The 25,933-nt window shown below is 47.6% G+C and overlaps 1 long non-coding RNA gene across 1 annotated transcript in view; it reads left to right on the forward strand.

The window, feature by feature from the left end:
• LOC144150107 (uncharacterized) overlaps positions 1-23,974 on the forward strand; it is a 131,187-nt gene extending 107,213 nt beyond the window's left edge. Inside the window, exons 2-3 of the long non-coding RNA XR_013318434.1 lie at positions 15,577-15,600; positions 23,512-23,974. This is a non-coding gene — a long non-coding RNA (uncharacterized LOC144150107). The remainder of the gene's footprint in view (positions 1-15,576; positions 15,601-23,511) is intronic.
• Positions 23,975-25,933: the final 1,959 nt, after the last annotated feature.

Raw genomic sequence — 25,933 nt, forward strand, 5'->3', positions numbered from 1 at the left:
CTGCTCTCCCATGTTGAGCCTTGACACTTGCGCCATGATGGTCGATTGCCTCACTCGGTCGAAGGCGCTCTGCAGGTCTAGGCCCACTATCATCTTGCTGTCCCTTGTATCGTCCTCGATGATTTCTTTCTTCAGTTGTAGCATAGCGTCTTGGGTGCTCAAGCATCTCCTGAACCCGATCATCGAGTCCGGATACAGCCCCTCTTCTTCGAGGTAGTCCTGCCACCTGTTCGCCAGCATGTGCTCGAGGACCTTACCCACACGCGGTGTTAGCGAGATGGGCCGCAGGTTGACAATGCTCGGTGGTTTTCCCGGTTTTGGAATGAGTACAGGTTTAGCTGTCTTCCACTGTTTCGGTAGTCGGCTGCTTCGCCAGCATCTGTTGTAATATTTTGTCAGCGCTTCGATCGAAGAGTCGTCGAGGTTTCGCAGAGCCTTGTTCGAGACTTCGTCTGGTCCCGCTGCCGATCTGGTGTTCAGCTCCCGCAAGGCCTTGGCAACCCCTGCCGTCGAGATGTACCGCTTCAGCCTGGCGTTGGGGGTCTCCGTGTATCATGGGCGTTGTTCGGTCGTCGTCTGTGGTAGATACTTGGCGCTCAGCTTCTTGATCAGCTCGGCTCTGCAAAGGGTTTTCTCGGCTTCGCGCATGACCTGCTCCATGCGGTTCTGCTGGAACGATTTGGTTTTGGTCTCGTCGAGCAAGTGTCTGATCAGAGACCAGGCCTTGCCCTGGTGAAGGCTGCCGTCGATGCGGTTGCACACCTCGTCACACTGCTGTCTGCAGAGGAATGGGCTGTGTTTTTCAATCACTCGATTTAGCTCCGCCATCTTCTTCCGTAGCTTCCTGTTCCTTCGCTGCTTCTTCCAGCGCTTTTGATGGACCTCTTCGCTTCAATGAGGGGCGCCAGTCGGCTGTCTACGCATGTAATGTCATCGCTGGTCTCGATCTCCTTGGTCGCTTCCTGGACTTCTTTCTTCAGCTTCGTCGTCCATGCTTCAATGTCTTCGATGTCGAGCTTTCCCGGGTCGTCTCTTCTCTGCTTGCGGAAGGCGTCCCAGTCAGTCCATTTGTGTTCGATCTTGCATCCGCCTGTGCCTGCCAGTTCGATCTCTAGTATATAATGATCGTTCCCCAGATCTCCGGTGTTGCGCCACGTAACCTCTCCCTTCGTTCTTGATGAATGTTAGGTCCGGCGTGGTGTCCCGTTGAGGCGACGTGAGGCCCGTTCGCGTAGGTTGCTTGGGGTTAGTGATCAGGGTGTTTCCTTGTTCCGTTGCTTCGTACATCAGGTCTTTACCCTTGGCGGTGTCTCTGTTGTAACCCACGAGTGGTGTGGTGCATTGAAGTCACCCCCACCACCAGCGTGGTTCTCTTGGCCAGGTTACTCGCTGCCCTCAGCAAGGCCTTGAATTTCTGGCTGTAGTCTTTCGGGTTGCTGTAGACGTTCACCACGTACAGCCCCTGCCTGCAGTTCTTGCCCGATGCGACCTCGACGCAGACGTGTTCGTATTTAGTCTTCTTTGCGTTGTTCAGTTGTCACTCTATCGCGGTCAGTCCCTTTCGCACGAAGGTACAAATCCCACGCCGACCATACGTGTCGGCGTAGGCTCTGTACCCCGGCAGTGTCGGGTTCTGTACCACCGTTTCTTTCAGCATGATGATGTCTGGTTTCCTTGACGAGTTTCGAATGTGGTTGCTGTAGTACCGTATTCTTGTTTCCGAGGCTTTGGCAGTTCCATTGCCAGATTGTGAGCGACTCCGCTCCCGACTTTATTGCGCGATGAGACGGCCCTGGCATGGTTGTTGTACTGCTGGTTGCTGCGCTTGTTCTTGGAGGTACGGGTGGTTGGCGAACTGTGCCATGAATATCGGGCTGCGTACCATGATTTCCTGAATTTGCTCTGTGAGCTCGAAACGCTTGCTCAGGTTCCTATGGGACACCACCAACGTGGAGATCATCTCTTCTAGTCTTGCGAACCATTGATCTGTCGCTGTCGCTAGGTTGTTGACCGTGACCGTCAGGTTACTGATCGTGGCCGAGAGGTTGTTTACCGTGGCTGTCAGCTTCTCGATCTGGGCGTCGTAGTTTTTCTTCGTTGATGGTCTTGCTTGCTTCTTTGGTGCTTCTTCGTCTTCTCCCTTGCGATTTCCATTGCCGTTGCTTCTTAGGCCCTGGGCCGCTCGGACGAAGACTCCCAGCGCTCACTGGTCACCCGAGCACAAGCCGTGGTGGCGGCCCTTCGGGCAGCCATGGCGGCCCCTTAGGCCAGTGGCGTCAATAAAAGTTTCTCTCTCTCTCTCTCTCTCTCTCTCTCTCTCTCTCTCTCTCTGCTGATTTGGTTGCTGCTGCTGCGTCGGTGGCTGCTTCCCTGCCGAAGTGGTTCCTGATGTCACGGTCGTTGACCCCGTTCGATTCATCTGCTGTTGTTGCTGTTGCTGCTGCGGTAACGGCATTTGTAGGTTCCACAGCCTCTTTTCCATTTCTGCAAGCTTCTTCGCCATTGACTCGTTGGCCATTTTCAGTTGCTCGCAGCATTGGTTGCCGCCATACTTGTGCCCGTTCGTCGCCATCTTGTTCTCTCCTTTCGTGGCGTCGGCCCAGCTCACTCCTCCTCGCGGTTGCTGACCGCCGTGCGAGGTGTTGAGGGAGGAGTGACGTGGCTGTGACATCTGGCGTCGTGACGCAGTCCGCGACGCGTGGTGTGATGCGCTGCGCGATGCGTGGCGTGATCCGCCCGCGCCACGTGACGTCAAGTTGCCCAGCTGGGGAAAGGAGGCTGGCGAGAGCACGCGCTGCCTCCGCTGTTTTTCTGTGTTTCTTCGCTCCCATCTTCATCTTCGAACTTGAATCTCGCTCTACAGGCCTTGTCTGCCGTGCGGTGGCCCTCGCCGCATAGCTTGCACTTGGGGATGCATTTGTGGTCGTCTCTTGGGTTGCTTGCGCCGCACCCCAGGCAGACTTTTGCGTTCGGTGTAGGACATACGTCACTGTGATGGCCGACCTTCCCGCAGCATTTGCACACCTCGATTTGTTTCCTGTACTGGCTACACTGGTAGAGCGTTGACCCGTACCTCACGTACCTTGGTACCTTTTCGCTTTCGAAGGTGACGATCACCGTCATCGACGTGCTGATGCGTTTGGCCCCCACCGCCGTTGGGTTGTGCTTTGTCAATATTTGCTCTAGGATATCTGCCCTAGGATATCTAGCCTGGACGACTCCGGACGGTCGCCACGAGGCACGCGCTCCCATGCGCTCGGGGTTTTCTGTCTACGCCGGACGGGTGGTATTTATCTGAAGCTGTTCAGAAATAGGCGCCGGTTTGTCTCCGCCTAAACAGCTCTGCTGTTAAAATGATTTACGTAATTAATGGTGCACTCTCGCGATCCGTTCGGGCAAATGAATGTCAGTCGCGTGGTCTGTCAAATATGCCGTGATGACAATATACTGTGGAGGGTTTCATTGAATCTTGAGGGCTCTCTGGAAATAATGGTGTGGTAAATAAATCTGCAGTAAAAACCTACAGAATCATTAAATCCTACGCGTTTGCGTCTGACATTTATATACAAACTCAGGGGTGGGGGGTTACCTCAATAATACAACAAAAGCTCTTGGGTGGTACAAATAGCCTGTATTATATTTCTTTGTAAATGCGTTGAAAAGCGGCTTGTTGTGTGATTCATCGAAAGGTTGTCCTCAAAGACCCCCGACATCGACTCAACTGAACCAAAACCATACGGGAGCCATGGGACGCCAGGCGCAAAGCAAGGCATACCAGTAGTGTATTCCCGGGTTCGATTCCCGGCCGCGGCGGCCGCTTTTCTGATGGAGGCGAAAAGCAAAAACGCCCGTGTGTACGAGATTTCGGCGCACGTTAAAGATCCCCAGGTGGTCGAAATTAATCCGGAGCCCTCCACTACGGTGCGCCTCATCGCCTGCGTTGCGTCGGCGCGTTAAACCCCGCAATCAATCAATCAGTAGTGTATAAGAAATGAGTAATTAATAAATGATTGCTTAGTTATTGATAGTGGTGTGACTTGTGGGAGTGTGTATGGAAGATTACAACAGTACGCCAGGCTTTTGCATTCAGAGCACGTAATAAGACTTAAGTGCCCCTAAAAGCTTTTGTACCAGCGGACTGTTTAAGCTTGAGTTCTATCCGTGCCCTCATTGTATGCGGAAAGGGAGTCTCTGTTCTCAGGGAGTACCGCCGCGTCGTATCCTCTTAGCCGCAGGATTTACGGTTTGCCGCATGGTCAGGTGGTCGAAACTATTCCTGAGCGCTCCACTAAGGCTCGCCTGATAGCCCAGTTGTTGCTTCGGTGCACAATCAATCAATCAATCAATCAATCAATCAATCAATCAATCAATCAATCAATCAATCAATCAATCAATCATGGAGGGAGTATTGATTGATTGTAGGATTTAACGCGCCGACGCAACGCAGGCGATGAGGCGCGCCGTAGTGGAGGGCTCCGGATTAATTTTGACCACCTGGGGATCTTTAACGTGCGCCGAAATCTCGTACACACGGGCGTTTTTGCTTTTCGCCTCCAGCAGAAAAGCAGCCACCGCAGCCGGGAATCGAACCCGCGACCTCGTGCTCAGCAGCGCAACGCCTTAGCCACTGAGCCACCGCGGCGGGTATGGAGGGAGTATTGACAGATATGTCTGATTTAGGACCGCCGTGAACCATGCTACTCCGGGGACTCATTGGATGTACTGACTCGTTGGATCTCGTGACCCAAAATGTATTTATATGCGGGGGACGTTTTTCTAGGGCAGTGCCTATTCTGTGGACCAGTGAATGATAATGATCATGAACACAGGCCAACGTGCAGCATTATTCTGTAGACCAGGCCACAGGACCGGTGGTCAGGTTTATTCTGTGTACCGTAGCACGGTATAGTTGATCCTTATTCGTCTAAAGCAACCTAGAAGATACCAATCCACAGTTATTTGCGCAAATAATGCGTAGTTTTGACTTCACCGAACAGGTTACAGTAAAAATGTACTTGAAAAGAAAATGCATGACTGTTGGGACTCGAACCCAGGTCGTCCGCACAAAAACCCGATACTGTACCTTTTTTTCCCTCATCAATAGCTTTTTTAGATGAATAAATATGGTTACAAGTTACATGAACGGACGACATACGATATGCAAAGGTATACGAGAGCACAGCCAAGGGTGACTACTGTAGTACATATTCACACATGAACATGCTCACACATAAATACGCAGCAAAAAAGATCACGCTTACAGACAAAAAAAAGAACTTATAGCATGAGGACATGTCTCATGCTATAAGAGGACATGAGGACGTTGAAGTAGTACTCAAGTGCTTGCGGCTGCTGCCATAAGTCATAAAAAGAAAAGCCGCAAAAACACAAGTAAATTTCGCGTAATTAATATATTTTAATTAAAAATAAATCTTCATTTCACAAAAAAAAAACTGAATAATAATAGTCCACGGCCGGGCTGGAGGAGCGGCGATAATAGTCCACGGCCGGACTGGAGGAGCGGCGAGCGCCCGCCGCTCCTCCAGCCCGGCCGTGAATAGTCTAGCGAAGTTCAGTTTTTATCTCCTAGGTGCCGCGCGCGTCGACTTGCCCCTCAGCTTCCACAAAGCAGGGGGCTAGCACCGCCCGGATTCTGAAGCGGAGTTTCCCAAGTGTATATATTGAGTAACTCTGCTTTTAGCAGTATACAGTTCAACACAGAATGTAACCCTGTTGTCTGGTTGGTTGGTTGAACTTTATTTGAGCTCATAGAGGGGTCACCATCAAGGCGTCCGATGGGGAGGTCCCCTATTCTCGGGTCCCATATGCTTCCAGCACCTCCAGGCCCCGAGCCACGAGGGCTATGTTGGTTGACACGGTAGGGCTGGACCGCAAGATCTCCCATCGCTCTTTGGGTGAAGGGTTGGGTGAGGTGAGGGAGGTGGGGGTGGGGGGGTGATGATGGGGTTGGAATCTGTCGGATGGGGGTCTTGAGGGACGTGCACTCTGCAATGACGTGACGCAGAGTGCCTCTTTCTTGTTTGCAGAATGGGCATGTGTCATCATACCGATCTGGAAACATTTTATGTAGCATTGTTGGATGTACTACTGACCCTGCCTGTATTCTTCGTAGTATTGCTTGTTCTTTTCGTGTTAGTGAACGGTGAGGCTCTGGTAGTGTACACCGATCCTCTCTGTACATCTGTGTGTTGTATGTGTAGCTCGTGACCGGGATCGGGTCGTCCTCCCCTCCGCTTGACTCCTCGTATGCCCGGCGTGTCATCTCTCCTCGGGCGTGGTAGTCAGCGATGGTGTTGCCAACTAGTGAGGAGTGAGAAGGGGTTCACACGAGCTCGACGGCTTGTCCCGGTGGTTCTTTCTTGTTTACGATCGCTAGTGCCGAGGAGGAGATGGAGCCCCTTCGGTAGCTGCTATATGCCTTCTTGCTATCCGTCACCACAACCTCGACGCCGGGTTGAACGAGCGCAAAGTATATGGCCACTTCCTCCGCTGTCGTGGATTACCTGGTCCTGGTCGAAGCCGAGACGACCAGTCGGTCTCTCGTTGTCACAACCACTGCCACCCGGTCGCTGCCCTTCTGGAGGGAAGCGTCTGCGTAGAGGACGCGGGAGTTTCCCCCCAATCTTTGCGCTAGCGCTGTTGTTGGACGACAGAATAAAACTTCATTCTTCAGTCTGGTCTAGAGAATTGGCGGTGCGCTTTTCTAGCCTAAGCCACAGCTTCCTTGTGGCGTACACTACGAAACACCAAGGCCTTAAAAACCCTGACACCTTGTTTTCACCCTCCTACAGTACATACCCACAGGAAGGAAACGATCAGTAAACAGGGTGTATGCTGTTGTATAGCGCGTTGCTACAAACGCTGCTGAGGCATGTACCAAGCAATCAATGAATGAAACAATCGATTATTTACAGCAAAAGCCCTAACAGTCGCCCCCCGCAATATCTGTGTCCGCGCTCTGAATCTTGGATGCGTAATCTGAAGCCGCGCAAAGTGTACGCTTCCACACAGAGCAGCATCATGCCAATACTGAGGGACTTCCTGAAGAGTTTCAAGCAGATGTGCATGCTAATGATACACTTTCCCACACCCCGCCCTGTGCCACAGCAACTTCCCAGATACATACACAGGTCAGTGCAAGTGGTGCAGCTCCGCAGCCGCCACGCTCCGACACATGGTTTGGGCGTGCACCAGTAAACCAGAGACATCCATATAGGCGTACGCATTACAAGACACAAGCAATGGGAGGCCGCGCCGCTCAGATCCCAACGCGACGTCCAAACAGCAGACGTCCATCTGGCGGAAGACGCCGCCAGGTCCCATGGGTTCCTGGCCGCCGTCTGAAGGGATGAGGACACTACCACTCCCAGGCAGTGACTCCGTCTGAACAGAGACGACAATAACTTTTCCACCGCCATCATCCCCGCACGCTATTCCGTGGTTGGCGCCGTCAAATCGTCTAATCAAAGATTTAATGGAACCTTTGACGTGGAATGCGTTCCAATTTACTCTAGACGGCTTCGTTGCCGTGTTCGGGGACAGTCCACCATGTTAAGGCGCGTTCCAATTAGAACGAAGCAGTCAACGAAGACTGTTACGAGGAGACAGCATCGAATTCAGCAACGATGCAGGCTACCTTCCTGTCCAAACTGGGGATGATGATGATGATGATGATAAGTGGCTCTCCGTTTGAATCAGGGCATCGGTTGCCAGCAACCGACTTGCCTGTTTTATTCCACTTACTTGCCCTGCTCTTAGCTAACCTAATATATTTGCCCCCCACCCTCTTTGCATACCAATTTCTTCACTGCTTTTCCTCAACCACCATCTCAGCCGCCACTTCGCCATCCCTGTGGCCCTGAGGTTGAGGCTCCCCCCCCCCCCCCCTCCCTGCATACCAATTTCTTCACTGTTTTTCCTCAACCACCATCTCAGCCGCCTCTTCGCCATTTCTGTGGCCCTGAAGTTGAGGCTCCCCCCCCCCCCTTCAAATCCCAAAGCCTCCGCTAACGTCGTTTCCCCATCGCCGCGCGATGGTCGTGTCTCTGTGTAGTCCCTGGCAATATTATGTATGGTTTCCCGATCTCTGCCGCAGCAAATAAATGTTTCATCCTGCTGCTTGTAGGTACCCGTGTATGCCCGGGTTCTCAGACACCCCGCCCGTGCTTCAAAGAGCAATACACCTCGTAGTGCCATATAAACCTTCCGTCCTGATTTCTAGTTTCTCTGTCCTATAGGTCTCCAGGGTTTTTTTTTCGCTTCCATTCTCTGTGCCCCCGTTTGTGCCCCAACAATCAAGTTACGCCAGCGCCACCTTGTTGGGTACAAATGTCACAAACTACCATATTATCGCACGTATACCCCGCCCCTGCATACTATCCGCACCCTTACTTTCAGCCCGCCGGAAAAGAAAAAAAAAGAATCCTCGCGTATTGCCCGCACATTTGACATAGGAAAGGCTGCACAAAAGCTACTGCTCAAGCAACAGATCACATACTATTTAGATAGAAAAAGCGTAAAATAGTACATGACGGCAAGGCGAAAGCCACAATTCACTAATAAAATTCAGTTGCTAGAGTGAGCTCGTCCATATGTTTTGTTCGCTGTCCTTGCATGTTTTGCGCAATCGCTGCCATGGAAGGCTTAGTCAGTGTTACTGCGCATGAGCTTCGCGGCAGAACGTGCGTTGCCGTGAAGCTGCACTAAAGAAAAAAAACCCGCGTATTATCCGCACCATTTTGCCACTGAAATTTTCGCATTTCTGGTGCGGGTTGTACGCGCAAAAATACGGTAGCTTATTCTTTTATTTGAGTACTTAGTACAATTTACTAGAGGTAAAGATGTCTTTTTTTGTAATTTTTAAATCGCGTAATGTTCGCAATAGTAACGGTAATATGATATTATTTACGAAACCTTCGGCCTGTGTTCTCAACACGTCTGCTACGAGCTTGTCGTCTGCGTTGGTGTTGCGTTCATGACCGCTGTGCCGGTCCAATTCTTATTCATTTGGACGTCAATTCAAAATCCTAATTAGACTGCTTCGTAAACTGTTTACCAAGCTGTCCTCGAATTGTAACGCAGCCATGGTTGCGCAGAATTCGCGTTCACGAAGGGAAACGTCACTTTAGCTTTTTACAATTTCAAGATTTCTGGGGGAGCACGTTGTGTTTTTGGCCATCGAGAACGACGAAGCAGGGCTCGTGCGCCACCCTCGCTCGTGCTGGCGCGTGCCCTTGTCACTGCGTTCGCTGAACTGAACTCTGCGTTCCGCCACAGCCAACAGCCAACAGAAGGAATCAGCCAACTACAAGAGAACGCCGTGCACGGCGTTCTCTCGTTGTTGGCTGTTTCTTTCCCTTGTGTTCACCGACAACACTCCTCGTTCAGCGTTATCGGTATACGACCGCTCCAAATCACGTAAGTGAGCCGCTCGCTTGCTGTGTCTTTGCTATCGCGTCTTAAGCCTGTTGTGGATGCTTTGACGTGTTCTTGCTGCACAACCTCGTTGTTTCATTATAAGCCTTCTGAACTGCCGAGTACTTTAGCGCCATTAGCCTATCTCGACCGATTTAGCGGTAACTCATTAACTCGTGAACCTTTTCGTGGAGCCCCTCGTATTTTCAAGTTCATCTTCAGCAGAAGTACATTTAAGGGGGATCGACGCGGGTCTGCGACGATCCGTCCTTAGGCTTAAGGGGGACTCACTTGGGGCCGTCATGTCCGCTCTTTCGCTTTGGTCTTTAATGCCGAAGCACTTGGACGTTAGCATTCGATGACACGTAGTTAAGTTTTAAGCATCATGATTATTTGCATAGTTTCGGTGCTAGTAATCAATATGCATCGAAGAGGTCGTCGCCGCCTTTTCATCTTAGCATTAGCACTCGAGGTTCTTACTTTTTTTTTTATTTTGCTAGAGCCCGGGCACTCGGCGGTCTCCTCGATGCGCGTGTTCACGAGCGATCGCCATTTTCTCGCTCCTCGGGTTTTTCCCCATGTTTTTTGTTGTTGTTGTTCCTCCACGGCGCGTGTCCAAAACTCTCGGCGTTCGCCGCGAGGAACGCGCTCACGAGCGCTAAAAAATTTATTGATATTTTTTTCTGCAACGAAGAAAACCGCTCCGCTGTTAAAAACAAAAAAAAGTAGATGGGGGTGGGGTGGAGATTAAAAACAGCAAATCGCGTCACTCGGCAGCTGTAGCCTGCTGAAGAATTTTGGCTTTTTTATCCTTCCGGGCTCCAGTTACGAGAGTCAGCGCCTGCTTCCTGTCTCTTACGGCGCTCACTTCCCCGCCGCGGTTGTATACCTGTTCGTACTTTACTGGGCCTTTCGCTACGGTGGCAGTGGTTGCGATGTTAGCGAGTGAGCCGTGAGCCAGCGATGCTACGTGCCCGAATTTCGGCTTCACATCTTCTTGTGCGCTTCCGCTGAACAGTGGTTTGGCCGGACGGCGTGGTTGGTTTATTTGACGTTCTGCTCTGGATGCCGGCGAAATGTGTCTTTCTTGAGCTTTGCAGCACTTGTGGCGCGGTCGGTGTGGTGTCGGTTCGCACACCCGCAAAGGAGGCATCACACGACAGTGCCCGAAGGCACGCGTTTAGTTCAGCTAATGACCCCGTCACAAAATAGTCATGGTTATTCATAGCTTCAGTTTACTGTTCAAGTGATATCGTTCGGGTGAGTTGGGTATCAAATTATAAGTCTCGGCGACGGGAATCATTCGCAACAAATCAGCTACACTGCTGATCAGTACTAGTGAGGAGTAATTAAACTTTGCGAACTCACTGCGGACATAATAATGGTAGCAGACTGGCAAAGGAGGTGTCAAATGATAAGGTCAAGGTCCCGGTGATGCCCGTATAGCCCGAATAATGGCCGTATCATGAGCTGTTCATGGTGAGTAATAGACTGGGCTAAAAGTTTAATTAACTCCGCAAAGGCGTGTGGGGCATCAAATTAAAGGTCTCGACGAAGGGAATCACGTGGCAGAAATGAAAAATGCTTCCTGGCTGTAATCATGACATAGTCATGGTGAGTCACAGATTGGGTTAAAATTCAAAATGATTAAAGGTCTCGATTAAGGGAATCACGTGGGACCATAAAACATGCTTTTTTGGTTATAATCATGACATGGTCATGGTGACTTATCGACTGGACTAACTTTCGAAATCCTGCCGACGCCCATGCTGTAGTGTATAAATTTAAGATCTCGCTGAGGGGAATCACGTGGAACAAATAAAAATGCTTCTTTGTTATGATCATGACATAGCCATAATGAGTCGCAGATTAGGTTAAAATTCAAATGAATGCCTCTAGCGCGTGTGAGGTATCAAATTGAAGGTTTCGATAAGGGGAATCTCAAGGGACAAATAAAAAAATGAACCCTGCTTATCATCTTGATGCAGTCGGGGCTAGTTTAGATTTGGTTAAAATTCGGGATATTAAAATAAAGGTATCGGTAAATGGTTAGTGGAACGGATGCAACCATCGAAAACATGCCACTGTATAGTGACCAGTCAAGCAAAAAAACTCTCATCCGGTGCCTTAGGGATATAACCGGGCTCGTGGACTGTTGACACGTCGTCTTTATTCGATCGTAACATTGCGGCTCTCAAAGTTCGCCAAGAAGCATGCGTTGCCATGAAACAGCGTAGCCACTAATGGGCTGATATATTTCGCAGTTCATAAGGCGTCAGTTACGCCTAATAATGGCTTCCTTGATCATGCACTGCGTTCAAATTCGACTCTGTGTCCCGGGCAGGTGCAGGTTGTGCCACTAACGTTGCGCGCTATATTCTGCACTGATCTGCCACCTCTGACTGCTTTTTCTGGTGCGCTACCTGATTGATGTGGCGCCACTTGACCAGATACGCATCAGCTGTTAAACAAATTTGCAGATGACATCTCGGTATGGTCGGGACCAAAGATGCACGACGCGGCAGTGGTACTTTGACTGCCAGGAAACGTTTTGTACGACATTGCTGTATTTACGATCTATGCTTCACGAGCACTGAAGGCCAGCGAAGAGAGGCTAGCAGCAATGGTGTTTAATTGCCGTGGCCCCGGGAAGACATGGGGCTTCTGTGACTTGATGTGAGCGTGAAAGGTTTCGGCTGCGGGGTGTCGGTGACATTGAGCGAGGAGGTGGCAGTGTCAGTGTTTCAAAGTGTTTAATGCCTATGCCGCACTGAACAATTTTGCATTTTTGCGAAGATAGAGGATAAAGATCTTTCTTGAGGGAGCGATAGTCGGAGTTTAGGAAAAGGGACCAGAGAGATAGTAGCGAGCTCAAATGTTTAATTTGAAGTCTAGGGCCCCAGATGCAGCAGCTCCTTCTTTTGCCCTCGCAATCAGCTCGCGCTGATACTGAGGTAATGAGCTGTTTAAAGCTCCTTCCCGTGTCTTGATACAAGTGGAATATGTAATGTTTTGAGTTATTTCCCTTGTACATGGCTAGGTCACGTGGAAAAGGGTGGATGTTCCCCGAATTTATCAGAGTTTTAAGTTGATGTAAATTGTTTCTCACCGATCATCTTCGCAGTGTCCTCTCGAGCATCTTCGCGCGGTTGGTTTATCTATAGATACTATATTTATCTATACGTATTTATAGATATTCATACTTTTGTTGGTTTTACCGTCCACAGAATTTGCAATTGTTCGGGACTGAGACTTCATTGCAGCAGGGGGAAGATCTTGTTCCTAGGCGTAGTAATACGAGAAGATATCAGAGTTCCTCGGGGAGGGGAGTGCGGTAGTCGTGGTTGCAATTGGTGCACGGCATGCGGGTTCGCGTGCTTCTTCTTGGTCGGAGCCTCGTTCTCTTTCAGACCCTTGTGTCCGAGTGTCCAGGTGACGCTAAGTTTCTTCATTTAGACGGGAGCATCCTGCCGAGGCGTTTAGGTAGTCTCCCGCAGCCAACACTCTGTAATTGTGTTTAAGATCCTTTCTATCTGTAGTTAGGCTAGTCGGACTGGCAAGCGGATAGCTCCAAGTTCCGGTCCTCTTCGTTCGTGTATGTATACGGGGCATGCAGTCACAGATCCTTCTGTGGGTTTGGATTTGTTTTTGATAGTTGTAGAGCTTTTATGCGGGGTGGCTGGACAGGTGGCACGTCCGTTGTGGCGCGCAATCGACATTTCCTAGGGTGGTGGGGGGGAGGGTCCTGTATTTTATACGATGGCCCGTCCCAATTTTGTTTTCCGAGACACACCATCTGTACCAGCAGAGCAGCTTACATAACATCTTCAGAAGCATTTTAGAGAAAGAGTTTGTGGACGTATTCATCGTCATGATCATCAACAGCCAATTTAGGTCCACTGCAGGACGAAGGCTTCTTCCATGAACCTTCACCTGCTGCTGAGGTGCGCTGCCCAAGTCGACTCTTTGCCTCCGGATGCTCTTATTTCGTCCCTCCATAGACTTAACGGCATTCCCCTTCTTCTAAACCCTGCTCTGGGCGTCCATTTTGTTACCCTGGTGACCCACCCTTTGTTAGTTAGGCCCAAGTTAACCATTCCGAGGTGGAGGGCAATGATGGTGTTCATTTCATTTTGTTTGGTGCGGGTAAGTTTGTGGTATATGGTAGGCTCCGTGATATGCGGTTTATTATCAGCGGCTGTATGTGCCTTATCGTTTCTTCTCCCATTCATTCCTGCCCTTCTCTTGGTTAAAGATTTTTTCTTTTTGGCTAATCTGAGATCTGCTGCCACCTGACTCTAGAGCCATGTCGAGCATTATTATCTAGACAGCACTGCAGGTCGGCATTATGCCCAAGCAGGAGGCCTTACGTGACAGTTGTCAGGGAGGGCCTCCGGACCTATTTTTAGGGTGACTTTTAACTTGGCCGTGTGACGCCATCCGTCGTAATACAAATAATACAAGAGAACACTCTGAGTTGAAGCTAGGAATTCCTACGTAACTGTCACGGTAAATGAACTGCGCAGTACATCGGTACTAATATATGAAATCACCCTTCGCTGCACATAACAAAGGAATGATTTAAGGATGTCTTGTTAGTTGTAATATTTCCAGAACGTTTAAAGTCTCCTCTGCCCGAGCATTTTCGTTTGAACAGGTAGTTTTTGTTGTTTCCTCCAAGAAACCCCACATTTCTATTACGTTATGAAGTCCAAGTTTCTTTCACGCATTAATACCGCGCTCAAGTTTTGTATTTTTTTCTGCGCGAAATTTTCAGTGCAGTGATGGTATTATCTTATACGATACTTTGGCCTGGCAAGGCCATTAATGATGAAGCGCCGCCTCATTTCTACTTCGGTAAACACCAAAAAGTAATGAGTGAATGATTAAATGCAATAAAAACTGCAGTTCTGCGGTTCAAGTGAAAGCCGAGGGCCCCGAAAGAGAGGCTTGCTTTTTTTCTCTTTTAAATATACTTGGAATAGGCAGCTTCCGCGACAAGATTTTTCCAACACTGGTCGCATGCGTGTCATTGTCACGTAGCCAAGAACGACGCAGGTTTTCTTCAGGGAACAAAGGTTTATTTGAGCGAGCTTGCGCTCCGTAAAAAAAAAAAAAAAAAAAAAAACTCAAAACAAATACAAGCGGAGTAGAAGCTCTTTGACGTGCACTGACTGGCGTTGGCGAATCGAGTGCCGTGGTGGTTGTCTCGGGGGAATTTATCTTTCGGCGTTACTCATTCGAGAACCACCGGGTCGGATCTAGAAAACCGGCGACCAAAGACGATTATTCTAGTATTTTGACGATAGGGTGATACTCACGCTATCAAATTAGTTAGTGAAATACAAAATGTGGAAATGGGTTAACTGTTAACTTAAAATTATCAGGTTTAACGCGCCGACGGTACACAGACGATGAGGCGAGCCCTAGTGGAGGGCTCCGGATGACCACCTGGGGATGTTTAACGTCCGTCAATATCTCGAACACACGGGTATTTTTGTTTTCGCCTCCAAAAGCGGACGCCGCGGCCGGGAATCGAACCCGCGTCCTTGGGCTCAGGAACACAACGCCTTAGCCGCTAAACCCCCGCGGCGGGCAACACAAAAACAAACAGGAGAGCATACTTCACCGCAATATTATTTAACGGGTGTCGACAGCCCTGACAAATACCGGGCAGATAATCTTATTAGCATTGTCTGGACAAAGAATTAGTTTCTACTTCCTTGGTGCACCTTTTATATCGGTGTTATTCAGTCACAGAAATCCGTGACTAAAGTGTAAAAACTAAAGCTAGCCGGAGTCACAAGGGAGGAACGTTCAAATCTCGCTGTCGAGTTGCTGCAAACAGAAATTCGAGAACTTCTGAAAGGCGACAGTGACTTTGGGCCGAACGCTGCAAGTTTTAAATGCCGCGCGGACTGCCAATAAAACACTGGGAGACTGAATAAAATTCGGGTAGCAGAGTTATAAAGAAATATGCACATACGTCAACTGAAACTTTTTGTGAAGCGCACGTATTATCCGCACTATATGTAATATCAGTAATCCCAGGTTTCGTAAGCGGTAAAGGTAAAATAGAAATAATTTAGGGGCCGTTGTTGTAAAATCAGTGACTATACCTAATTCTTTTTCTCACTGCAGGCCATGCCACCAAGGACCAAGAAGGTATCGTGTCTTATTTCATTTCGTTGATCATAAACCTGGATTTCGCGCATTCAGTCGCACTGTGAACGTTTTTATATTTAGCAGATAAAAATCAAATACTCCCAAGATTGTAATTTTAAACACTAACATTCCCCCCTCATTTGCGCTTTAAAATATCAAGACTAAAATTATCGGGTGGACGGACTCTTGTATACATGTTCAACGCAAATTCTAATTCATTTCGTTTGTGGGAAAATGCATGCAACTATTGTTTCTTTTATGTTTTGCTTGTGCCTGTTTTGTTTTGCAGTAGCGAGTCGTTTTGCACTGGCCTATCGTAAAGAAACTGCAATTCTCTCGTAACTTCTGCCAGACTGCCCAATTATACAGCTCTTTCGCCAACCCCCACACGGCGTAAGGCAGTACATTTGAGTGGGCACGGGAGCAGTTCCGGCAGCATGTTCGACGCTCCACGCTTTTGCATTTCGCAGGCCTTCATCGTTCCGCCAGGGGAGTGAAACTTCCTATACCTTGCATGGGACGCGATATTCGCTCGCAGCGCCGGACAAACCCCTGGTGTTTGGGGGCGGTACGAAAAACATGGCGGCGCGTTGCGGACATGCTCTGGTAGACGTCATCTTAATGAGGACTGAAAGGCCGAGCGGGTGGGGGGGAGGGGGCAATTTAGCGCCAAATTTCTTTTGGGACGCACATGCAAGGTAAATTGAGCGAGTGGAATATATTCAGATGGCCGGCGCACGACCTTGTTCCTCTTGCGCAACCCGCTACATTATCAAAAGAGCGATTGTTTTGTCCTGATTGATGAAGTTTTGCGCGTCCACTTCTTATTGAACCACTTATTAAAGTACGACGTTGTTTTGGTTTATTAGTACACACAATCTAGACAAGAATAAAGAGTACAGTTATTTTAATATTTATTGCCTAAATGTACCATTCATACAGTAAAAACACAACTTGGATATTTTGCGCTTTTAGTCGCAAACAAAAGTGTATGGCACATGGCCGCATGCTAATAACTAGGTATCCAGCGAGTGCATATGTGTCCAGGGCCTTGTCTGTCCAAGGTCCGCGTGGTCTCTGCTGGTGTAATGGGCAGGACACAGTCGGTAGCTGCTGTACACCTGTCGAGGTGGTAAATGAGCCAGGTCCTGCTTTCTCGCATACTGGAGCCAAACGCGAGATCTGGAACATCAAGAAGCACGTTTGTATATTTGGGTTACAATGAATACTAGCTTTAATGCTGATTTCAGGCGCAGATAGTTTTGAGTGAAAACTGGCATTTGTATTCAAAATAAACGTAATCTGATATATTTCAAATCTTTCTTAAATTGATTTTGGCTACAAAGACGACTTGTGACAACACCAATCGTAAAGGCAAATTCTAAATTAAAATCAGCCTTTATTATTAAGAGACGCGGATACGCTTTCTATTTGTGCGATCACCATATTCGGTGACAACGAGCCACCTTTCCTCCTAATCCAAAATACATTTCTGCAGACAAAAACAGCCATCCCACACCACAATCGCTAAGCAATTATTCATGCATATATACTTTCGCGCACTATGTATTCCTCAGGTATTTCTCGGGTCCTGCAGTACACCGGTTATAAAAACCTTATTTAAGAACCTCTAATAAATTACCCACAAAGGTTAAGCCTGCATTGTCTAATTATTTATCGGCTTATAGCTGTAACTGCGTTTTCGTGAATATGTCGTTTGAATATATTTTAGAATATATAAGCTGAAACTCGAAGCACGAACTGAAGCATAAAGTATAATTTATAATTGGCTGAATTATAGTTATGATTGTATTATAAACATATACAGTAATTCCTTAGTTTGTATATTTATTGCTACAAATTCATTCTGCTATATTCCGTTGATTCACGTGAAGAGAAAATGCAGAACACACGATTGACATGCAATAAAATAATTTATGTAGTCACTGCTTAGTTAACATAGTGCTAACAACACGATATGAACCTACGGACCCACCTTTTGAGCCATAAGTTTAGGGAGATGCCTTCATGCAGCTGTAGACATAAATAGGCAAATAATAATAACGATAACAATAGTACTGATAATAATTATAATATTCACAATAATATTAATATTATAATAACAACAACAACAACGCAGCCAATCAAAAGCTAATAAAAAGAGTGCGGATAGGCTTGCACTGTTCAATTATTTATTGTATATGTTGCCTCATACATTTTCCTGCATACCGTGCATTCACTTGCGCTGAAATACAAAACACACGATCGAAACGCATTAGCTAATGTAGACATTGGATTAATTACCAGATGCTCTGCCGCGCATTCCATGCGTAATTGAAGAGTCAAAGAAGACAATCAGAATGTAAAAAACAAATTGTGCACGTGTAGGTCACTTAAATTATAAAGCTACCGCTGCAACCGCATCCTGATATATGTCGTGCAAGCGTAGAAAAGCAAAACAAAATCGTACCTTTCGTCCGCCGGGATCCAAAAGAATGTTATGCGGCCTGGCGGGAAGAATTTTGACACCACTCAGTACAGCACTATCTGTGATGACGGCGTGAATTCATTCATGCGTCGGTTTCGATGAAACGAACTTTGCGGTGGTAAAAACGGCCCTCGGAACACCGTGGGTCGTAGCATACCTGTGGGCGCGACAAGAAACGCCCCTTTTCAGCGGGGCGAAGTAGAAAGGCGCGGTTCCCGTTTTCCACTCGAGGTGGCGCTCGTATTTTCGCAATCTCGAACTGCAACTTTTAAGTTCGCTTGCATATTAAAAACTCCGTAATTAGTAAGTAACCTGGTAATAAATACAAAATGCAACAACAACGTTCATTTATGCTTGGATGTAGTACAGCCCCCAAACGTTAGGATCGCTGTAGTCACGGGACAGAAAAACGGCGGAGTTTCATCCCCCTGGTTCCGCTGTTACTGCTCTATTCGCCGGAATCATGTGCAAGATATGGACCACCGATGCAGCTGCTATCGCCGAATGAAGATTTCCAACAACCACCCTTTTGCGACGTATCCATCGGGCCTCCTAGCCTGGTGCGCAAATTCATCTGCGCGCCAGCGTCATCGACGTCGACACCTGCGGCACCAGCTGACTTAAAGGGATGGCCGGCCGACAGTCTCTTCAGTGGGCAAGGGAGCAGTTCCGGCAGCATGTTTGACGCTCCACGCTTTTGCATTTCGCAGGCCTTCATCGTTCCGCTGTTACTGCTCTATTCGCCGGAATCATGTGCAAGATATGGACCACCGATGCAGCTGCTATCGCCGAATGAAGATTTCCAACAACCACCCTTTTGCGACGTCTCCATCGGGCCTCCTAGCCTGGTGCGCACATTCATCTGCGCGCCAGCGTCATCGACGTCGACACCTGCGGCACCAGCTGACTTAAAGGGATGGCCGGCCGACAGTCTCTTCAGTGGGCACGGGAGCAGTTCCGGCAGCATGTTTGACGCTCCACGCTTTTGCATTTCGCAGGTGCGTAAGCAATTCTTGTTATACGCTAAAAGAAGCGACAACCGTTGCTTGCTTGTTCTCCCGTGCCCCGAAGTGCTTTGTGAAAGTATTTGTGACTGTATTTCTATGATGCTACTATTGATACGCTCTGGTGACGTAGAATTGAATCCTGGGCCGTATAATACTCGTTCCGTAGCACCCCTCGATGTTGATTCACTGCCAACCGACCCATCCGAGCAAATGACCGCAATCTTTACTATACTTAAAGACCTCCAGGCGCGTTCGGTGCAGTCCGCTCGCAGCCAGTCCGATCTCGCGGTTGACATAAAGGCAATCAAAGCTGGGCAAAAAAACATAGAGGACAACTTTCGCGAAGTACAGAAACGGGTCGATGCCTTAGAAATAAAAACTAAAGCGCTAGATCTTGACAACACTGCCACCCAAGAATCAGTAAAAAAACTAACAGCTCAAGTTGATTCCCTGCAGCTGCGCGTAAACGAGCTAGAAGACAGGTCGCGACGCAATAATCTTTTATTTTACGGCATTCCCGATGAGCGTGAAAAGTGGGAAGAATGTGAAGCAAAAGTGCTTAATGCATTGGCAGGTGTGGTTGATCCGTTGCCAAGTGGTGCAATAGAAAGAGCCCATCGACTTGGCACGTTTTCGAATGACAAATGTCGCCCCATTATTGTCAAGTTTGCTAGCTTTAAAACAAAAGATAAAATACTCGGGGCCCGTAAAAAGCTGAAAGAGAAGGACGTATCTGTTTCCGAAGATTTTTGTTTAGCCACACGTCAGATCCGTAAAAAGCTGGCCACGTACGCAAAAAACCAACCGGGTGAGCCCGCATTTCAACTACGCTACAAAACGCTAGTGATCAACAAAGAACAGTTCACGTACAGCCCAGCCACAGACAACGTAACCGTTACCCAGCCAACAGCTCGTCTAACTACCCAAAATTTGAACACTTCTCCACGACAGCCATCCTAGGGGGACGCGAGGGGTAGTGGACATAACCTATCCAACATATCTGTTTTGTTTTGTAACATCCGCAGTATCTGCAATAAACGAGAATCATTGGCATCCGCCATTGACACCTGTAGCCCCGACATCTTAGTATTAACAGAAACTTGGTTGACATCGCAAATTTCCGACAATGAAACATTTTTCTCGGCTCATCAGTACTCAATCTACCGCTGTGATCGCCCAAAAGGTCGAGGCGGTGGTGTTATGCTAGCCATTTCCAATAACTTACCATCATCATGCATACATGTACGGAGTGACTTAGAGACTGTCTGGGCAGTCGTCGAACTGGGTTATCAGAAAGTAGTCTTAGCTGCCTGTTACCGCCCACCAACGCACAGTACCACTTTTGTTAACGAGCTACATGATGTTACTTACTCTGTTCGAACCCGGTACCCGAATCTCCCCATATTTTTACTCGGTGACTTTAATTTTCCCAACATAACCTGGCATACAGATTCCCCCACTATTATTCCCTTCACTTCGCTTGCCCAGGAATTTGTAGACTTTTGCACGACGTTCTCATTCACCCAAGTTGTCAAGCAACCAAGAAGAACTACGCAGACCACTGCAAACATTCTTGACCTCGTATTAACCTCTACGCCGGACTTAATATCAGCAATTAGTTACCTACCCGGTTTGAGCGACCATTCTTTATTATCGTTCTTTATCGACATGTCACGTCCAAAAACGGCAAAATCAACCAAAGTTATACGTAACTACAAGAAAGCTAACTTTGAAGCTATCAATAACCATTTAGGCGGTTTTCTTGAAACATTTCTGATGAATTTCGATAAACGAAGCGTACAAGAGAACTGGGATTTGTTTGCAGCAAAGGTGAATGAGCTAACAAAAAAATTCATTCCTACTTATACTATTCAATCTAATCAAAAAGCGCCATGGTACAACGTTTATTTAAAAAGGTTATCTAACAAAAAGAAGCGCCTCTACAAATCAGCGAAACAATCTTCATCCCCTGCGCGCTGGTCTTCCTATAAGGCTGCGCATGACGCTTATGTAGCAGCACTAAAGAACGCCAAGATTAGCTTCCTACAAAGCACATTGCCACGCCTATTAACAACAGACACAAAAAAGTTTTGGCGTACTATCAATCCGAGTCGTAGTGACCACTTAACACTAATCAACACGGATGGAACAGCTATTCCTCCTCATAAATGCGCAGCCGCTCTTAATGCCGCATTTACAAGCAACTTCTGCCAAAACACTAATCCTCCCTTACCTGCCACCCCCTACTATGACTACGTTGTAATGGCACCTATCCCTATCGATGTGGGTGGCGTAGAGAAACTTATCAAATCTCTGAAACTTTCCTCTGCTCCAGGTTGTGACGAAATATGCCCAAAATTTTTAACTAACACATGTACCTACTCCTCAATTATACTAACAAAAATTTTCCAGCAAACCCTCGACGAAAGTGTCCTTCCTGCTCAATTCAAAATCGGGAAGGTGGTCCCCCTGCATAAGTCCGGTAACAAACATTCCCCGCTCAATTACAGGCCCATTTCACTAACCAGCATTCCATGTAAAATCCTCGAGCACATCCTCTTTTCGAATCTCAGTAAATTCCTGGAGTCAAATTCATTTTTCTCTAAATCGCAGCATGGCTTTCGAAAGACCTATTCATGTGAAACACAGCTAATATCCTTTACACATAAGCTTAACCTCAGTCTCGACAACTACTCCGTTTCTGATTGTATTTTTTTAGACTTTTCTAAAGCTTTCGATAAAGTTTCTCACAAATTACTCATACATAAACTGCGCTCGCTTAACCTAGATGACAAGCTACTAACATGGCTAGAAGTTTTCCTTGCTAACCGCTCCCAGTTCGTTTCAGCTAACAATTATGACTCCGAGCCCAGCGGCGTTCACTCAGGTGTTCCCCAGGGCTCGGTATTGGGTCCTCTTCTTTTCCTAATTTATATTAACGATTTACCGTCTCGCGTTTCTTCCCACATTAATTTGTTCGCCGATGATTGTGTAATTTATCGACAAATAATCTCTGACAACGACGTCAAAACATTACAAGCAGATCTAAACGCTGTAACATCTTGGTGTAAAAACTGGTGCATGGAGCTAAACACTAACAAGTGCAAGTACATGCGTGTGTCCCGAACTCCTCAAGAGCTACCTTCGTACTCTATTAATAACTCCCTTCTAGAAAATGTGTCATGTTACAAATACCTAGGTGTTCACCTTTCAGCTGACCTTACATGGAACATTCACACGGATTATGTCGTCAATAACGCTAACCGGGCATTAGGATACCTTCGGCGTAATTTTTCAAGAGCACCTTCTTCACTAAAACTACTACTTTACAAGACGCTGGTTCGGCCGAAGCTTGAATATGCGGCATCACTCTGGGATTCAAGCCAAGTTAACCTGACTCAAAAAGTAGAATTAGTTCAGAATAACGCAGCCCGTTACATACTATCCGATTATAACCGTACCTCCAGTGTCACACACATGAAATTGAGGCTTAACCTACCATCTCTAGCGTCTCGTCGTAAAGTTCTTCGTCTGTGTCTTTTCCATAAAATATTCTATCACCCCGAACTACGCAGTGAATTCGTTGAAGCGCCTCATTACATTTCTGCTCGTTTAGACCACTCAAATAAAGTCAGGATACCCCATGCACGGACTAACGCTTTCTCAGTCATTTTTCCCCCGGACAGCCACAGACTGGAACCACCTTCCTGATTCCAGTGCCTGTATACAAAATCCGGTATTGCTCAAAAACACCTTAGCTAACATTGTATACTAGGAATGTTTTTGTACTTACCTGCCTCTAATCACTGTTTACTGTACTTATTTGCTTTGTTACCTAGATAACATTGTATAATTAGGAAATGTTTTGTGCTTTATATTGCCTCTAATTTCACTCACCGTATTTCTGTATTACCCACTCCCCTCTGTAATGCCTTCGGGCCTTGAGGGTATAATAAATAAATAAATAAATTTAACATTAAAGAGTATCCGAGTGTGTTACGGGAGGAAAGTGACCTTGAAAAGAGTTTGTGATGATGTACGGGTTAAACACATCGTATCTGTGATGTCGGGATGTCTGTCATATCCAGAAAGTTATGCCGTGTACTTAATGGGGGGGTGGGGGTCGTCTTTATTAACTCACCAAAGCGCGCTCACAGGCAAACTGTCATTGTGACCGAATTTATGACAGATTAAGCATAGCTAACTTTTTTTATACGTCGCAATACCTTAGCTATCAAGCATTATTTGAAATTTATTTGGTGTTCATTACAGAGCTCCGTCGCAGTTAGAGCTGCACCTAAAGCCTGTATTTGAGTTCGATATCTTTTGTGCTGGATATCAAGGCTACTTTGCAATCAAATGTTGCTCGAAATTTATATTCTGTGGTATTCCGCGCCTTACACGACGAAACCGAAGGCTCCTGCCGAACCGGTCCGTAAGAGCCAGAGGATTCAGGAGCGACTGGCTCGAGAAGGTGTGGCGGCTGCTGCGCAAGGAGGCGCACCAACTGGGAATGCGCAGCCGGGACAGCATGCGCCGCCAGCAGGTCCATTGGCGGCGCCGAGTGTAGCACCGCCTCCACAACATCAGGCAGCCGCCCACCAACAGCTGCCGGTGAGCTGCAATATCATGACCTGAGTAATGCAAATATCCGGAATGAAACAGCTCCTTTGGTACAGACATTTTGCCGTCCCCATAAACAGTGTCGCTTGTGTCATTGGGTAGATCCCACGATGATGGAGCGTGTTTGAATTCCCTATCAGAACCCGCTGTGTGAAGCCACCAGAAAAAAATGTTTATTGCCGCTTGCATCCGCGGTTTTAAGCCTATATCTAGGGTTGCGAAAGCTCACCGTAACGTTTAACTTACCGACAGGCCAAGCAACGTTACTTATACTTGGCAAGCTGACGGTACAGGTTACAACGTTATAGCGCAGAGCGTAACGTTAAGCCTAACGCCGGCAAATTCCGAGTTCGCATCCCTACATAGTCAGACAGTGCGTGTGCCACATGTAAGGCAGCAGGTTTCAGTGGATGCCACGTGACGATGCTGCGTACTCTGCAGGCCGCCTAACTACTATTTCTGTAATTATCATACTCAAGTTACTCTTGTAGCCCTTAATACCTTTTTCTACCACATAAGCTTCTAGCTTGGAGGCAACGACGCGTTCGCATGCGGTCCACCGTCAGTCAGCTGAAGTCATCATGCGGACATGGTGTTGAAGAAGCATGCTCGCCCCATATTAACCGTTCTGTTTACCGAAGATATATTGAAGTGTTCGGCGTAGTTCTGAGCATTCCTTTACATTTTTATTATTTGTGCCATTTGCTCTTTAGTTTGTCATCTCTTGCATATGTGGTATTGGATTGTCAACGTACCAAAATCGCCTAGTAGTATCGCATTATGAAATAGCTTTTTGAGAAGACCCGTCCTTTTTTTTTTTACTTAACAGCCTAAGCACAAGCTTGCCGCTGCGCAAGAAAACCTAACGTATATGTAACCCAAATTCAAAAAAGCAAAAAAGCCAAGTTGACCAATTAGGCAGTTTTTAGCTAACAAACCAATCTGACAAGATTTTGGTTGGACAAATTGTGCTCTCCAACGTTTTTCGCGTGGCCACCAGGAGACGCGGACGGCCGCCAGACGCGATAAAAACGCCCCATGTGGTTGCCGGTTAACGCGCCGTCGTTATTCTCACTGCTCTCGCGCAGCACCGAACTGCCGAGAGACTGTGCCAACAATGGTTCGACAGCGAGCCACGACTCTCGCCGCGCGTGTACGCATATGTCGTCAGTCACTTAACAGGGAAGCGATATCATTCATAGTACAGGGGTTTATTAAGCGGACAACCACGGTACAAACACTGCCCTACGCCTTGAGCTGAGCCCAGTGGCGTGAAATGTGTAGGCTACAAAGGGGTGTAGGGTCGTTCGTCACATGGCGTTTTGTCATAGGCCGGTTCGTAATAGGCCGTTTGGTCACATAGGATCATTCGTCATAGGCCAGTTTGTCACTTGAAAAGTTCGTCACAGGAACGCAAAAACAAAATTCGTGGCTTTTTTTAGACGTAAGTGGTGATGAGGAATGACTATAACTACTTTGCACACCTTTTCGCAGTACCGGTCCAATTAGCGGCCGCCACGGCGATCCTAATCTGGCGGTAAGGCACGCCACAAAAAATGTTTGGCTTTCTGGGAACCCGTGCACGTATTATCCTGGTCCTGCAGTCCATACCACTCCCACCCGTCCCCCTTGCCTTTCACATGAATGTCACGATAGCAGGCGCACGCTCGCGTGACTAATTGGCCGTGCCCGTAGCACTCGTTTTTCTTTACTTTTTTTTTTTTCATTTTCGTTGCTCCCTCACTGGTAGCCAAGCGATCACAGCGTGGTCATTTTTGCCCCTTTCCTTATATCCGCATATCCGCTTCCCAAGCAGCTAGCTGAGGGGGCGCCCTTTTGTTTATTTTGCCGGAGAGCTACCACCAAGAATGGCGGACCGGCGCCCCGCACATGCGCAGATGGCTACTGGAGAAAGGTCCATCAAATAATTAGTTGCACCACTCGTATTAAACGACTAATAAGTGACACGAAATCCCCCATGTGAAATTTCCAAGAACGAAAAGATCGGTGCTACCACTTTCTCTATTACGGGACCACTAAAACCAGGCACCTGGCCCGTATTCCAAGAACTTTGTTGGGCTACGTCCCTGTCTCAGTTTTCTGTCTTGGGTTGTTGAACTCGTATCTATAATCTTGTCCGAACACGTCACCCTACTTGCCCACTCTGGGTTGCATTCTTTGCTGAGCTTTGCTAGATGTACGGCCCAAAGTACAA

The sequence above is a fragment of the Haemaphysalis longicornis genome, unplaced genomic scaffold (genome assembly GCF_048455015.1).
Source record: "Haemaphysalis longicornis isolate Haplotype H1 unplaced genomic scaffold, Haemaphysalis longicornis Haplotype H1 scaffold_8, whole genome shotgun sequence".
Classification (NCBI taxonomy): Eukaryota; Metazoa; Arthropoda; class Arachnida; order Ixodida; family Ixodidae; genus Haemaphysalis; species Haemaphysalis longicornis.